The sequence below is a fragment of the Thamnophis elegans genome, chromosome 6 (assembly GCF_009769535.1).
Source record: "Thamnophis elegans isolate rThaEle1 chromosome 6, rThaEle1.pri, whole genome shotgun sequence".
NCBI lineage: Eukaryota > Metazoa > Chordata > Lepidosauria > Squamata > Colubridae > Thamnophis > Thamnophis elegans.
The window spans coordinates 30,077,257-30,095,746 of NC_045546.1; the positions used below are offsets into that span (position 1 = coordinate 30,077,257).

At 32.3% G+C, this 18,490-nt stretch overlaps 1 protein-coding gene across 4 annotated transcripts in view; it reads left to right on the forward strand.

Annotated features, from left to right (window-relative positions):
• The window catches only part of ZBTB20 (zinc finger and BTB domain containing 20), a 501,160-nt gene that overhangs the window by 409,070 nt on the left and 73,600 nt on the right, over positions 1-18,490 (forward strand). For 3 of the 4 annotated variants that reach the window (XR_004255641.1, XM_032219991.1, XM_032219992.1), the window contains one exon: positions 5,178-5,308. The gene's annotated coding sequence lies outside the window, so the exon portion shown is untranslated. Of the gene's footprint in view, positions 1-5,177; positions 5,309-5,521; positions 5,893-18,490 lie in introns of those variants that run through there. The other variant, XR_004255640.1, reaches the window with a different exon arrangement.

Below are 18,490 nucleotides of genomic sequence, written 5' to 3' on the forward strand. Positions count from 1 at the left end.
CATTGCCTTTTCTTAAGTGTACATATTCATATGTTTACATATTTCTGACAGTCCTCCTTTGCAACAGTGTCTAGGAATCAGCATTGCTAATGTAAGATACAATACTAGACTTTATATTAATATATAAATTAGATTTGCATAGTTATTTATACCTGTGTAAAATTTATGTCACCTTACTTTGAAAATTAACTTCCAAAGGTTTGTGATCTCTATGTATCCAAGTGGATTATAGTGGAAGTTCAGCCAGAAGTAAAGTCCTGCTGATGGGGGGGGGGGGGAAGGGGCTTATATTACTTAAAGTTACATAAAAATGTATGGATTTGTTAGCATTTTGAAATATATTTATTCCCACGGGTAGAAAAAAAAGGTATGTGAATCACAAGTCTTAGGAAGTTCAAAATACTTTAGGAAAGTAAAATGTTTATAATCTTTATTTCTCCTTTGCTTAACTTCCCAGAAAAGTTCTTGTTAGTTTTTGCCATGATACGGTATATTTAGAGATTATAAATTTGATTTACTGCATTAGTTTTTATGTTGGACTTGCCTTATTATTTCATATAATTTAACATGTAATTCCAGGAAATCCAAATATTGATAGTGTTGCCATTTGGAATGTTGTAACTGAAAACATTTTGTGCTTCTGTTTCCTATGTATATTTACTTGAAAGTTATACAACCAACCAGTATTTTATATAAAATTGTACAGAATTGGGATATGTGAGAAACTTGTATAATAATCAGAAAACTGTATAACAAATCACAGAATATAAATCTTCTTTAACAAATGCTATTTTCCATGCTGTCTTCTAAAATTGTTTTTGCATGAAGCTCCTTCAAATCCAACTTGTTACTGTGTATGTGTACTATATACAATCTATATATATATATATTTGAGAAAACAAATACTTAGTTGTCTAGAGTTAATTTCCCCCCAAAATTAAAAGATCCCATGTTTCATTTTGAGTCAAAAGATATATTTTAATTTTGTGAGCCAAATTGGATATGTATCATCTGTGTCCCATTAATCATTTATATACTGGCTTTTATTAACTCTGTTTCCATTAACACTACTAGTTTAAAATTCTGAGATCGTCCTTTTTTAGTAACTTCCTTTTCTGATTTTCCCCAAATAAATAATAAAATTAGAACACTTGCAGAAATATATATAATATCCGAAAAGGTGTTGGGAAACCTTTATTTCAAATTTCCTTTAGCTATATTTATTAGGTATCGTTATTCAGCTTCCAGTCTCCATTCTTAAACAAGGAATAATGTATTACTTGTGAGGTAAGAAAATATAAGAGATGCATCTTAATGCTGCTTATACGTTTTAACAAAAAGTAAATCCAGTGTTGACCCATTATAGTATCATACTTCATATGCTGAAAAAGCAGACTTTTCTTCAGAAATTATGACCCCTTGTAATAATTTTAAGCCATTTTCAAATATTTCTTTTCTTCCCTCTTGACCTATTCTCTGCCATATAAATATGACTAGAAACTCTAATTAAATGCAAAGATTTTGTTTGGTTTTGCATTAAAGCTTCATTTAATATCGACATATCAATTCTTTTTTTCCTGTTTAGAAAAAATGATTTTGAAAGTAAGCACAATATATGATATACATATGTGTTTTTATATGTACCATAATTACATTATTCATTGATTTATCTGCCTATGTAAAAACTGTGAGTGTGACTAATCTACACTATTCAGCATGTAAATACATATTTGTGACATTTTCTCATAAGCAAGGATAGAAAGAAATTCTGTCTTCTGATTTTATGAATTCCTAACAATTTGACAGTGACACCTGTTCAATGTATATATTTATTCCTCAGTGTATCTGATAATATTTTCTTGAAAAACTTCAGTTTGTCCTTTGGAAAGGTAAATATTTTCCTGTCCTGTAATAAAGTGTTACTTTTGTTGATTTGTCAAATCAGTACAAATGAGAGTAAAATTACAATTGAGAGCCTTAACGATAGAAAGAAGTTCTATATGTTATGCTTAACAGAGTTTGTTTTGATTTTTAGTAATGAACATGGAAGTCTGTGATAAACTATCCAAATATATATGGTTGGATTTTGGCCAAGTGGAAAACTAGCTTATGTTACATGAGTGTCATTGGTACATATCAGTATAGTTTAAAGGCCAGTAACAAGATAACTACTAAAAATATAATAGATTCTCCTTTAGCATGATAAGCATTAAAGTTTCACAGATTTATAATGAAATATTTTCCTGAAATATAATAGTGTCTATAGAAATAAAACGTAGCGGTGATTCACTAGTGATAAGCCTCATTTGAGGCTTATCATAGGAAGCTTTGTAGTTTGGGTTCAGTTTTGCTGTTCTTAATATTACATAAGTAAAACATTTCTTCCTAGGAATCAGTGACTGTAATCTTACTCTTATTTACCTATACGTAGTTCCTTCAAACCAAGGCTTATTTTTGCATAAGGTTATATTGTTAGAACTTTGTTTTCAGGTAATACTTACACACTAATATGCTCTCCTTTTTCTTTAAGAATAATATATTGGACAAAATAATGTCAAAGGAGTATAGATGTGATTTTATATTAAACTATAATTTTTCACCATTGTTAATTCATAATATAGCATTGCCTTTTTTAAAACATCAGATATATTGTTTGAAAAATACTTGGTACGTCTTAACACTGGTTCATTTCAACACTGCCTTAAGTTTTGAGACTAATAAAAGTTCAGATTTAAATGTTACTATGCAACTTTTTTGTGTTGTACAGTATATTGCCCATTGATTTTCTTAACTTTTTTTAACTTTTTTTCTCCTGAAGTTACAAAATACAATTTTTATATTACAGCTGAGATGTGTAAAGGCTATTGTTCTCAGTGAATTTTTGAATTGAACTGGGTCGTTCTATTAAAAATTATCTTGGCATACCTGAGAGACTCATTTATACTCAAGTCTTTTAAAGTTCTGACCATATTATGAGTAGCAAAGGAACTAGTTTGTTAATGCAATCTTTTCATTACTCTAAATAATACAATTTCTCTGTGATCTGTTAATCTCTACCACGTATCCCAGAAAGCATACAGATGTAGCGTGAGAAACAGTTTCTTCTCCTTTCCTGCAGAAAATAAGTTCTATAATTATTTTTCTGGCCAGAGAATCAGGATGTACCAAAGAAAATTATGTGTGTTTAGAAAGTTGCCAAAAGCTTTGCCTGGGAGGGGATCAGCTGTTGTTTTTCTTTAAAAAGAAATTAAGTACTTTCCGAGTCCTGAACATATTCTTAGCATTACAGAGTTCATACAGCAATCTTAGATATGACAACGTAATAAAGATGTAACAAGTAAAATAGGACAAATTCTATTCATTTTATCGTCCGGACATTCATTTTTTCCCTGAAATAATAGTAGGATACATGAAGGTTTTTCTTTTTTTAAAAGTTACATTTTACTTTACTTTTTACTTCAACTTTCTCACTGATGGGAATTCCTTTTTCTTCTTCCTTTTATACGTTACTTTTATATCCTAGGCTGTAATATCTGCATCATTCTCTAAGAATTTTGTTATATGATGATTAGTAGTTTCAAATTATGAAGTGCACTTTAAAATTATAAACTTAAGGAAAAACTATATATTATTAACTTTTAATATTATACATTTTTTAAAAAATTCAAATAGATAAACTATTTAAAAATATCTAAGATATAAATATGCATAACAAGCTGCTATCAAAATGGCTACATTTCACTGAAAAGCACAAATATGGGAGAACCCGAATGAGGATGGACATTTAGAGTTAAGAACTTTAACCAATCATATTTTGTTGAATCAACCTGGTCATTGTTTGGGAATGTTGGGAGCTGTAGTTCAGTAATATGAACTGCAGATTCAGAATACTTGATAGAGCCATCATTTAAAAAACAAAACAAAACTTCAACACCCTTCCAACAATTCTATAATAATTAGTGATGTTGAGTTTTATGATAATTTCAAATATGAATCTTGAATGAAACTTTAATCCATTATATCTTGTTGAATCAACTTGGCCATTCATAGGGAATTTTGGGAGTTGTAGTTCAGTAACTTCAACTACAGATTTAGAATGCTTGATATAATTGTTTTAAAAAAACACCCTTTAAACAATTCTATGATAGTGATATTGACTTAATTTTTTATTGTTTGATTTTGTTATTTGTATTACTTTTGAATTTTTTAGTATTCAGTTGCTGAGAATTTATTTCTATTTCTTGAAAATTCTGGCATCACTTTTGTGATAACATTTCTGATTTGATTTCAATCAAATCAAAAACAGACATTTTTCTTCAGGAAATACTTGTGTGAAGATATAAGTGACTTACTAAAGATTAATGTAGACAAGACAAAATTGCCTAAAGGTGGTGTGTCTTTGATATGGTTATATTTCCCATAAAGAACACATTTTTTATAGACTGGAGCACTTGTTAAAACATATTGTTGCAATGTTGCTAGATAGCAGTTGTGTGTTTGATTAGTGCTTTTTATCAGTCTGATAAGTTGCCTGCAGTCATTTCCATCAAATCAGGGTTTGGTTCAGGAGATTCAGGTTACAAAAATTTCCCATGTGGATTACTGCAGTATGCTAGGTGTGGTTATCTTTAAAGATTGTTCAGAAATTGCATCTTAATTCAAAATTCTGCAGCCCACTAACGTATGTAGATGAGCCATAAGAGGCAAATTACTCTTTTCTTAACACACCTGCACTGATTGCCTGTTTGCTTTCTAGACCCATTTCTAAATGCTAGGAGAGACTTTTAAAGTATTGAACATCCTGCATATATTAGGTTGTGCCTTTTCCTTACTCTGTGTTCATGTGTCACTAGTTCTGTAGGAAAGGCCTATTTTCTTTCTATCTTTCATAATCTATAAACTTTAGTTGTAGAAATGCATCAGGCTTTGCTATTTTATCAACAACTAAGAAATAGGTTTTTCCCCCAGAAAGTTCTCCTAGCTATACTGTTTGAAATAAAAGCATTGTTTAATAAAATTGTTCCATTCTGTTTTTGTTTAATTTGCTGTAATATGTTTTTTTTCAGACATTTGTTTGTGATTTGCAATTTAAGTACTTCTATAAATTCTTTAGAATTATTAATAAATTTCCAGAGATTGTCATATAAGTACTTAAGTAAATACGTTCTATTTTACAGGTGAACAAGCATTGTCACACAGCTTTGTTGAGGTCCATGTTGGCCAGGCTACATAACAACCAGAGCAGAATTTGCAGTCATTCATCCTGAGCTCTTGTTCTGATTATAGGGCCCACACTTGTTCTTCAAATGTAAGTTGGACTTGCTCCATTTGTTATATTTTCTATTAAATGTCATGTATTTTTCTTTTTTCATTTTATTATTTCAATATTTTAAACTTTGCTCTGTTAAAAAGTTGGTCTTGAATCTACATGTGGATCAGCTGTTATAACCACACATTTGTTTGTCATTTGTTAATGCCTAATCATTCAGAAATATGGTATGTAGAAATGCTTGTTTTGCAGATGGTGAAGATACTGCTATTTATCTGTGCTTAAGTGTTGAGAAGATCAATTGGCAGAGATACAACCCTAATCCAGACTTCATTCAAGGGAAACATCTATTTAAAACTGTGGCTTTCATCCTCATATTATCAATATTTATGCTATACATGTACAAACATTAGTATTATATTTTGTATGTTTAAAAACCCAAAATTATTTTGTGGTAAAATATTTCAGTACATAGGATTGATCTATATTAATACTAGCAGTGGCTGGCTTCACAGAATATACATAATGGCTTTTATTACAGAATAATTTTATGAAAATGTTAATGGTGGCATTCTTAGATTACATTTAAAAAAATATTTATTTTTTATATTTTGAAGTTACATGTGAGTTTTTCTCACAACAGAATTTATTAGGTATTTTCTGATTCTAGAAAATAAAATGGCTTCAATTCGTTTTTAAATTTTTGCTTACTGAGAAATCATTTTTCTATAATGGTATAGAAAATGAAAATATTTTTATTACTTTTTTACACAAATCATGTTGTAATTGCATAGTTTACACAATTAATGTAAAACAGTAATTACAATGATTGCATCCTGAACAAAATATGTATACTCTGAAGATTAGAATTAAACTGGATTTTTAAATCACCTAATCTAATGTCTTCTTCAGTGCAGGAAATCCAGACTAAAGCATATTGTATGATGTTGAGAAAGCATATCAATGGTTTACTAGAAAACCTCCAGCAAAACTGAGTCTACCTTCTTTCCCAATTGTTTGTTAAACTGCTCTTGCCATGAAGCAGTTTTTCTCTACTGTTTAGTCAAAATCTATCCTTTTGTAACATAAACCATTAGACCTAGACTAATTCAGGAGCAGGTCCTTGCCCTCTACTTGTAGCAGTCTGTTATTTTCTAGGCTACTGTTTTTAGAGAAATTTCCTTCAAAGGGAAAATAGAAGATAACAGTTAAAATTGACTAGCTACGTTTAAGTGTCTCCTTTTTTTATTGAATGAGGTGTCTCTTATGTAATTTTAGTACATATTTTCTAACAAAAATGTTTACAAAGTTGAAGGCCCATGAGATCTCTGCTTTTACTTTAAAAAAAAATGTAAAAGAAAAGGAACATTTTATTTTAAAGGTCTGCAATATGAATCCACATTCATTAATGCACAGCAAGCAATAGATAAAGAAGGTACATGTAATCAATCTTTTCCAAGAACAACATGTACCATCTTGTCTTAACTCTAGGTTTTTGTCTGCACCTGCTGAAAAATTGCATTTCTTGTTTTGCTCATTTCCTCCTTACTGTTCTTTTTCCTAAGTAGTTTGAAAACGAATAGATCCAATAAAGAGGAAATCCAAGCTAATTATATATTAATCATAGTGTCATCAAGACATTCCTAACTCTTCTTACATTTCTAACACTAGAGCAGAATTGGTGCAAAATCAAAGCAAAATCTGGAAGTATCCAGGATCAGATTAGCAAAGAATAAACAGGAACTTGTAATTTCTATGTCCCAGAATGTATTATACTATTTTTTAAATAAAATTTTTATTTTCAGACAAACTTTAACACACAACACATATAACATAAAAGCCTCTTCAATTACACACAGTGTGTCGATTGGTTACAAAGTCTTTCTGTGTTCTTTCCGTAGTCCTCACTTGAATTTTATCAAAATTTACATATTGACAATCAACATATCTTTGTATACATTGTTATTATGCTTCTTCCTATTCTAAGTCATTCTATCATTTTAGTGTTGATAACATTCTCTAATAGTTTCCAATTCCATGTTTTTCCCATTATTAGTATCAATCTAATATACATGTATAGAAATTGTTATAGTTATTAAACATCCATTAAGCCCAGCTGTTATTATATCCTTACAACATAAGGCATATTAAATTTGAAGTAAATTTATATTATAACCTTTTATTACATTATCCTGAAATCATCCAATGATATTACATCTTTACCGTGTTTCCTCGAAAATAAGACAGGGTCTTATATTTTTTTGACCCACGAAATATGGGCTTGGGCTTATTAGAGGGAGAGGGCTTATTATTTTTCAGGTGCAGGAAGCAGCAAGCCCACCAGCCCCACCCTCTCCGTCCCACCATCTGCTTGCCTGCGGCCACAATGATCCAAATTCTCCTTGCATCCTGGTCTTCGCCTGCCCTGCTTGCTGGCCGCAGAACAGCTGACTGTGCTGCTCTGCCTCGCGGGGGGGGGGGCTTTTCCTGGCAGAACGAACACACACAAACACCCTCCCCCTCCAAGGCAGCCACATCCCTTCACTAACTTGCTTTCCAGCTCCATTCTCCGCTCCATGTGCAGGGCAAGAAAAGTAGACTGTGTGCCTATGGTAAAAAAAAAATACCAGAAATACCTTCCAAGTTCTCACAAAAAAAAGATCTCGCGAAGTTGGAAGTAGTCCCACAAACTACTTTTCTTGCCCTGCATATGGCAGTGGAGAATGGAGCAGGAAAGCAGGTTAGTGGAGGGATGTGGCTTCCTTGGGAGGGGGGTAGGGATCTCTTTCTTACACACACATACACACCATCCTTTCCTTGGGAGCTCTGCACAGACGCAGAGGAAGTTTCGGATAGAGCATTTGGGGTATATGCGTCTGCTCTGAGATCCCAAGGAAAAAATGATTGCCAGGAAAAGAGGGGGGGGATTTTGCCTCTTATCCTGTTCTGAGTTTGTGCTGAGCTTCAGAACAGGGTAAGAGGAAGGAAAATCTCCCATCCCCATTTTCAAGCCGTTCAGAAAAATGCCTCAATCCGAGCCTTCAATCCGGCAATCCTGGAATATGCTGAAGGCTCAAAATGGAACGTTTTTGCAAACCATTTGAAAATATGGAGGGGGATATTCCTGCCTCTCCCTCCCCCCCAACCTTTCAAAGATCGTCCTTTCAAAGATGAGTTTCACCAGGACGAAGAGGTGGCTGAAGGCAGCATTTGTGTTGCCTTCATCCTGGTGAAACTCCTCTTTGAAGGATGATCTGCAGGTGAGGGGGGGAGATTTCCTGCACTTCGGCAGCAGCGTCCACTCGCATGGCGGCTTCCGATTTCCCAGGTGTATTGATTTCCATGTCTTTTTTTCCTGTTCCGTGGACGGAATTGCGAGCTGTGATTGTCACCGTTAGGCAAGGAGGGCATGAGGCATTTGGGTTGTGTTGCTTGGCCTCTAGCTTGTTTGCTGGAGGCAGAGGCCTGAGCAGCACCCACAAATCAGCTGTTTTGTGAAGGGAGCGGCCCAGCTGATCCGATTAAGGGGCCAAGAAGCCCTGAGGTGACCCAGGAAGGGAAGGGCTGCCCCCTGTTCTGGCTAAAACCACCCCTTCACTAGGGCTTATTTTCAGGGCAGGGTTTATATTTTGCCCACCACGAAAATCTGGCATGGCCTTAGTTTCAGGACATGTCATATTTTCGGGGAAACACAGTATAATCTATTCTATATAGAATTGTTTAATCTTTTATAAAAAGGCTTTTCAACATCATCTCCGTGATCCTCACTTACAGTTTGTATAAGACTTCATATCAGTCTAGTATATATAAATGCTTTGTTATCGTTATTAATCATTTATTTGACTATAGCTGTTATTATGTACATTGCACTCAAAATATAACTATAGTTAACTAAATTTATTGTGACATTCTATTATTTTAGCATTGATAACATTCTCTAATAATTTTCAATTCCAGGTTTTCCCCCATTATTAGTATCATCAATCTAATCTACTTCTATACAAATTGATATAATTATTAAACATCCAATAAGCCTAGCTATTATTATATCCCTTCAACATAAAGTATATTAAATTTAAAATAAATTTATATTATGACATTTTATTACATCATCCTGAAATCATCCAATGATATTACATCTTTATATTCTATTCTATATAAAATTGCTTAACTTTTATACAAAGGCTTTTCAACATCATCTTCATATCCTCACTTACAGTATTGTATAAAATTTCATATTATCAATCTAGTATATATAAATGCTTTGTTATCATTATTAATCATTTATTTGACTATAGCTATTATTACGTTATACATAGCACTCAAAATTTAACTACATTTAACTAAAATTTATTGTGACATTTCATTTCATCATCCTGTATCCTTCCAGAGATAGTGTCTCTGGATAGTGTATCTCTCGCCATTTGTAAAGTCTGTATTCTAAATGTTTTCTTGATAAGTCTTATGTGGACTTCTCTTAAGAACTTGTTGTTCATTGCATGTCTTACAAGAATTCGAAATCCTTTATCGGCCTTTTTTTATCAGCTTCACTTTTGTTATCATTAGAGCTTTTGCCAAGATTATTCTCATTATTTCTGCCAAATTTTATCTCCTTTCTTCATCTATTTTCTGACATCCGAAATGAAGATCCGGTTCATCAATTTCTCCTTTCCATATTTCACACTTGTCATTTCCCTCCACTCTCAGTTTTCTGCCAGTGTCAACAATTTTCTTATCACTTTCATATGTCTCTGTTATTTTTTCAGCTCTGTCCTCAAACTTCATCGCTGTCCCCGTACTTTCTGTATTTTGATCTATAATTTCAAGTCTCTTTTCAATTCTCTCTAATTATTAAAACTTTTTGAATTTCAAAAAAAATTCTTTGCAAAGTTAGTGCCTTTTCTTCTTCACGTTGTGCCATTTTCCAGTTTATAAACACTGCCAAAACATCCGAGACTTTTTAGGTCAAACAAATTCATTGGAGTTTTTTAAATCAAAGCTTTCTCTTTCCTTCAAAGGAATACCTGTATCAACAAAATGTTTTCACTGAGCTTTTTAGTAAACAAAGCTTATAGCTTTATCAGATATTGCCAAGCCTCTAGTCACTAGATGCAGTGTTACCTCTTTTCCATCTGTTTCTGCCTTTCTGTCCAAGAGAGGAAAAGAAAAAAAAAGTGTAAAAATTACGCTCCGTCCCAGCCTTACGAGAGAAGAAGCTTTTAATCCACGAATACAAAAAATGGAGAAAGTATAGAGGAAGAAAGAAAAAAAAAGAGACCAGTCCAGTTTAAAAGTAAGAGGCATTTGTTAAGAGTCCATCCATAGAAAACAAACAGAGTTAAGGTAGAAAAGATAACACAATCATCTTAAACCAAAGTTAATTCGTTGCTTATTTTCTCCTGTCTTCAATTTTATTTTAAATTCTTTTGGGTTTTCCCTTCTCTAATAATAAAAAATTTTCTCACCAATTCAACTGCTTCTGTTTCAGAGGCTTGTCCCAACCTTTGGCAGCCATTTTGGTTGCTTCTCTTGTAGCTGGCAAAAAGAGCTTTCTCCTGGATCAATCAGGGGCTTTGCGATGCCCCTGAGATCAGCAGGACATGCTCTTCTCTATCACTGTTCCTTCAGAACAGTTTAGGTCCAAAAGGACTGTCCAGAAACAGAGATATCGACAGCAATCCTGGAGACCCAATATTGCATGTCGTGTCATTGCGACTTCAAGCACCACCCATCAGAATGTATTATACTATTGTTGCATCCTGAAATTCATATTGGTCTTCTTTATAATTGCAAAAAACACTGGTAGATTATATTATGATATTTATAGTAAACTTCCTTCCCATCTGAGAGTTCTACTGTAGCAATTTACTTCATTGCTTCCCATTGTAACATTCCGCTTATTATTTTTTAAATGATTAGCAAGGAATGATCAAGTGATATTTTAACTTGTTAAACTCATTGGTTTGGAGTCTAAGATAGGAAGTAGCAACTTCTGTGATTTTGTATGCAATAAGAACATTAATTTCAGATGGCCATGTATAAACATCCCTAAACCAGAATTTAGGTTAAAAGATGCCATTTGCCAATCAATCATAGAGGAACTAGGGAGTGGAGGTTTGAGGGTGGGTAGTTTAATAAGTTTTATCATAGAGTGTATTTTTTTTAAAAAGTGTTTAAATTCTGTGTTTTCTGAAGTCACTTTCACTGTGAGTTGGATGACTAAATAAATATGCTAAATAAATAAACACGTAAACAAATACTAAAATATAGATATTGAGATTCACATTTAAGTAAATATTAAGATATATACCATATTATGAAATAAGTGTGGTTCATCATCTTTCCACACAGTTGAATAGTTTGAAGCTATTAGTAATAATTTAATTAAAAATAAGTCCATTAAAGTAATTGGACTAACCTAGAAATAGTAAAAAAATGTTTATGAGTATATTTGCTACTTTTGATGTTTCTGGTAGGTAGCTGAATCATCCTGATGGCATGCAACAGGAACCAGCTGTTGAGAATATTAAAATGCAAGCATTTATTCCTCTAGAGAGACAGTAACATCTGCAAAGTTTTCCTGTCTTGATAATTCCACAGAGCATTCCCTAGTAGTTTTAATTTTTTTTCATCTTTCTGCAATTGATTTGGATCTCTTTTTGTTTCATAATATGTCAAGGAATATTACACTATGTGATTGTTACTGGGATTAAAAATAAAATTAGTTTAGGAAGAGTTATAATTTTAAATATGGGAGATACAGTACATTATTGGTGTAGAAAGAAAATGAGTGATTCTATGTGACATAAATCATTTTTGCTTCTGGTATGTAGTATATTAATGATGATAGAATGAAGAAATAGGCGCTATACAGGTAATTCAACAGATTCCATTTCTGCAATATTAGTGTGAATAATGTTTAAAAAATTTCTAAAAAGTTGTATCCCATTTCTGTGCCTTTTCTTAATTTACCTTTACTTATTCAAACTAATATCCTGGTCTTTGATTAATTCTCTTATAATTACTTCTGGGTTTAAAATTTTCAACATTATAGCTATATAGACCATCTACAGTTAAAATGAAATACAAATGAAACAAGTTCATTGCATCTAATTCAAATTTCATTGCTTGCAATAGGACTTGGGTTTAATAATTTAACTAAGCTGTACTATTGTGAAAAAAATGCTGAAATGTGTACATTAAATAAATACATAAACACAATATTTAAATACCAAGAGAATTACTTGAATGTAATGTGTATAGAACTACCAAAGATCCAGTTGGGTTTAGTAGTTAAGGCACCTGGTTAGAAACTGGGAGACAGTGACGTTTAGACTGCCTTAGGCAGAAAGCTAGTTGGGTGGCCTTGGCATAGTCAGTCTCTCTCAAGCCGGAAATGGCAAGCCACTTCCAAAATCTTGCCAAGAAAACTGCAGAGATTTGTCCAGGCAGTCACTAGGAGACTCAAAGACAAACACACACACACTAAAAAAGAACTATGAGGGATAAGAGGTATTGATAGAATAGGAATGTTAAGAGGCAATATAGGCCCATAAATCTGACCTAAAAAGAGGCTGTGAACCAATTCAGGATTGTAAAATAAAAATATTTATTTTTATCTCTTAGATTTCTAGTACCCATTCTATCTTTTGTTCATAATATTAGTATAACATAGATAGCATTCCATCCTCCAGTTTTTTCCTACAACTATATTTAGGAATAATTAGGCTGAAAGAAAGGATTGACTTAAACATGGAAACTCCCAATCCCAGTCCAATATCTTAAACATTGCATTTTAAACACCACACTTATACATTGTAGATATTCTTAATCCATTCAGTTCTTGGTCCATAGTAGGTGGTATGATGTTGCTTTGTTTACTGACTTTTTCCAAGCCTGGACAACTACATTATACTATTCTCTGCAATATACATTGTCAAAATACAATGAAAAATAAGCTGATGAGTAGACACAAGACCCATACTTTGCTTGGTACCATGAAACTTACCTTATAAAGATCAAGCTACTGAGGCCAGCTGAAAGTCTTACATGGATGATATAAAACTTTTAGCTGGCTTCAGTAGCTTGATACTTTATAAAGTAAGTTTCATGGTACAAAGGAAGTAATGGGTCTTGTGTCTAATCGTCAGTATATTTTACATTGATGTATTTGAATTACATCAGCCATGTAATTAACTGCTTCTCATGTCAGGGTTCTGCTTTGGAGTTCCATTTTTACTTCCTTTTGCATTTGGTTAAGAGCTGACTATTTTAAACAGAGCGCTTCTGAACTATTTACTTTGCTGTATTTAATTCTTTTCATGGCCAGTCCTGATTTTATATTTTATTATCTATACAGACTTCATAATCTATAGAGACCTAGAACCACAAAGGAAGGAGAAAATAATCTAATTATACAATATTGAAGGCATTGTAGCAGTTTATCCAAACTGGATCAGTCACTGGTAGCAGAGATTTAGTCTTCCGACTTTTTCAACTCATGATGGAGCCCATCTTCAGGAAACTTCTTTCTACCGGAAGTTTTCTGAAAACTTCTCTCTACATTTTACACATTCTGGTATAGAGAACTTCTTTGAGGATGGACTTCAGCAAGAGTCCAAAAGCTCGGAAGATTAAACCTCTGGTTCCAGTGAACAACGCAGATTGGATCCTGCAATATTATCCTGGGACATGTATATTTGCGTTCATTCATAAGACTCTTTAATACAAAAATGTACAACCACATATTTCAACTGTTTATATAACAACGCATTGGCTAGTAGTTAATTACCTACTATTTTTAATATATGAATATGTCATATATTAATGTTATTTTACTTCTCACTTACACTGCTTTTCACCAATTAAATGTCCAGTACAATTTATGTATACATCATTATACTCTTAAGAATCACACCCTTTTTATTTGGAGTAAATGTTTTGCATAACTAAAAAGCAAAGCAGTTGCCATGTAAACAGCATAATTCCCATTTACAGGAAATTCATGCTTGATTCTACCTTGGATTATTCATAGGCTTCATACTATATGCATTTTACTATGCAACAATCTGATAGGCTGTCAAACATTCATGGTTTTGATAACATCCTAAATATACAAAGGTAGAGTTCTCTATTGTAAAGTTTATTAATAGTCTCTTCTCAGAATTTAATAGACTAGGGAAAGTTCTTGTAGAATAAGTTGTTTCTAACTAGCAGACAGTTTAATGTTGTTTTTGATATCCGCAAGAAATTCAATAAATAAAGTTAATATGTTGGATCTAATGTTTTAAAGGGGGTGATTTAAATATATGGTCACCTTAGAAATGTATTAATTAGGGAATTGTTCTTATATGCATGCATACATATAAACATATACTCATGTTTTTAAAAAACAACTCTAATAGAATAACCTTGGAGATCTTCTAGTCCAAGTCCCTGCTCAAGCAGAAAACCTTACCATTTCAATATATGATTGTCCAATCTCTACTTAAAAACTTCTAAAGGTCAGAAAATTGTCCATAGTTCTAGATTGATTCATCAATTGCATCTTCTTCTTTTTTCAAGTGCTTTGGAGAATAGATTGATCCCCTCTTCTTTGTTGCAGTCCCTTAGATATTGGAACACTGCAATCATGTCAGACAGATTCCTTTCTTTCATTTCTTTTAAAATATATTCTCTTGGTTCCTATTAATATGAAACATGTCTGCTGAGAAAACAATTTAGGGAAAGCATGTAGAGCATGGATTCTGGAATTCTTTCATACAGCCGTTAGCATTAAAATATATGGGGTTTTTTTGTATAACAGTGTGTGTGTGTGTGTGTTCTCCTTTTGTTGTGGCACCCGTATGTGCATATTAGGAAGCACATGACAAACTTTATGTATAGGTGTATTAGGAAGAAATGACAGACTTTAAGTGATGGGACAATGAGGGACAGGGCTCAGACAGAATATTGCCAATATTCTGACTTGCTATCTAACGACCTCTCTCATAGGAATGCACTGAGGGTTTTTTCCCTGAATATTTCTCTTGGTAAACCTGGTCGCATCTCAATCTGTGCTTTTTTTTTTTTTTTTTGCTATCTTCCACAGATCTATTTTTATCTTGTCCTTATCTTTTAGTTTCAGATACATTCTCTTGTGTTGTAAAGAATAAAAATTAGATTTAATTACATGTGATTTTTATTAGGGAGCATGGATATGGGTAGAATATGGAATGTTTTAGGAGAGACAGTAGATAATGTCAGTAGATAAGAAATAGACTCTGCAGAAGAGAATAAAAATTGACCTGTACCTATAGACATATTTTAAATTTTTGTTTTGTTACCATATTTTAGCTATCTCAATTCCAAATGAGATCAATGCAAAGAAATTTTTTCCTTGTATTGATACCAGCAATTTTCTATAGTGAAGGTGTCAATATCCATAATAATCAGGTTCAGTGTGTTTTATGAATGAAACATTATTCCTACAGATTTTCTTCTCCAGATCAGAACGTTAAACAAGATACTGTACATATTTGTAAGCATTCAAAGATCTGTGCCTACATTGACTGCAAGAGTTTAATTTTATTTCATTTTAGTTCTTCATTCTCACTGAATCTCTTATTGCTATGAACTATGTAATTAGACAGTCCATAGGCTACTATATTCAATTTGATTATGTTTTCTATATTCAGAAAATATCTGTTGTTTTGGTGTTGAGCAGACAGTTAAATCTCTAAATTTTCATTATGATTGCCACTATACAGTGAGCATTGAGCAAGTGACATCAACATACACTCTCAGAGAGCAATGGGATGATGCATTAGTAACATAGCATAGGCATGTATTCATGGATTACTAGCATTATAAGCTTGAAAAAAAATTGAGCTTTTTCAGCACTCAAAAGAAGTAATAAAATTAATAAATATTTTAGACTGAATCCAGGTATTATTCATTACTTATTTTGAGGATGTTTTTTTTTCAATAAGTCCAGTCCCATAATTACATAGAATATATCCTTATTCTATTTTAGTTGTTCTTTAGCTGTATGTTCTGAAGAAATGCACATCAGAGAGCTAGTATATCTGCATAAACAATTCATCCTATATTTATGTATATGTACAGTTCCTAGGGGGAAAAATGGGTCCTGAAATCATACAATAATTTTTTTGATGTTTTGGACTTCAACTCCTATCAGACTGAAGAATGCCAAGGAATTGTTGGCATTCTAATCTGAAGAAGGCAACAGGTTTCTCGTCCCTGCTTTATGCAAGTATTAGTGAGATTTTATTTATTTTTTTCTCCCGTCCCCTAAATTCTGTTTTAGGAACTAAGGCCCATTGTGTTCTTTGTAGCATTAGATGGAATCATACCTAATATTTGCTTGTAATGTTTGGGTAGTTAATCTATACCCATAGTAGCAGTTTCAAATAATTGTGATTGTCTAGGTTAGTTCAGTATTCTTTCTTACCTTCATTCAACATAAAATTTCAGTATCCAGAGATGAATATTATTTCTCATATATGAAGCTACAGTGAGAAATGAGGTGCAGTTACAAGTATAAACAAAGGCATTGCTCAGAACTACAATAATGAGTTTTATTCTGAAGGAGAAGAGAGTAAAAAGTTGCCAGTGCATCAAGTGAATTGCTCTTGAGCTATGACCCTATTGTCTCATTTCCATCCACCTGTTTGCAAATGAATGAAACAGAGTGAATTGATTTGGCATAGGGTCAAAAGATATTTTAAACTTTGAAGTTCTTTTTTGTTGTCTTAGCTTGTATTTGAAAAGTCGGGGAACCTACTTTAGATATGCATTTTAAATTTAATTATATATAATAGACATACATTGGTGAATATTTTTAAACTTTTTTATTTGGGTTTTATAAATAATGTCATTACAATACTGATGCAATATCAAAAGCATACCTTTTGAAGCTGCGAAGATTTTTTTTGTTAAATTTGTACTTCTCTTTTCTCCAGGGATATCAGGTGTTTTACCTCAGAACAGTCTTACTATTTTCTATCTTGTATCTTTTTCTCTATATTAACATTTCATATAAAGATAATTTGTTAAATGAATCAACAAAATGTGTTCTGTGGAAAAATATTCTGAAATTTTGTTAGGTCAATTCATGGATTAGCTTCTCAGTCAGTAGTACAAATTAGTAAGATTGTATTGCATATCTGGATTTTATGCAGTATATTATCCTAATGGAAATAACAGTATCTGAAGCACATTTGTGAAAACTACAGGCAGAACAGATAATTCAAAGGATTATTTTGTGATGAGCTTCTATTATTCTAATCAGTGTTTTCTCGAATTATATTTTAATATAAAAGGTCATACACTTTCTTAAAGATCTTAAGCTGAGCCATGTACTATTGCCAATAACAGAATAAGTTTCCAAATAAAGTAAATGGTGTAACAGACTTGAGTGACATGTGGTAGGCTTGTTAGAAAAGTAAACTGTGTGGCACACACCTGCTTTTTGGCTGTGCTGTACCACAAGTCAGCATTTTGGATGAGCAGTTTCCGTTCTGTTGTTTTCTCTCAACACATGGTGTTCAAAACAGTTAAAAAGAAAACCATGCCCATTTGTTCATCTCAGAAGCTTGCAATTTCTGAAAATTCTGCCAGATTTTATGCATGTACTGTATGTATATGTGTGCATGATAGATAGATAGATAGATAGATAGATAGATAGATAGATAGATAGATAGATAGATAGATAGAATATCATAAATGCATTTTAAATACATATCTAAAATATGTACATATCTTTTTGAAATAGTGGTGTATATACACATTAAAGAATATAGCTAAACTTTAGAAAGTATCTAACAATGCCTGTTCCAGACAATGCATTTTTTGTTGATCAACAAAATACATTTCAGTTTCTCAGTAACTTGAAAACTTTATAGCCATTTGGGTACCAATTACTCTTTCGTTTTGTGACATTAGTAAAGATGTGCTATGGCTCTAATGCATGACATTTTTCTAGAAGCCAAAAGAATTGAAGTATTAAGGTCATAGAAGGTATCTTGTCATCTATAATTTGTAGGGCTGCAAATATAAAATAATGCCACTGAATTAAATATTAACAAATTTGAACAAAGCAATTCAAGTGAGATTTGATATAATAAATATATTTAACTGAGATAAAATAATATATTTTGTGATGTAATTTTTTGATTCTTCAAGCAAGCTAATATACAAAGCTGATGATTTTGTAATTTG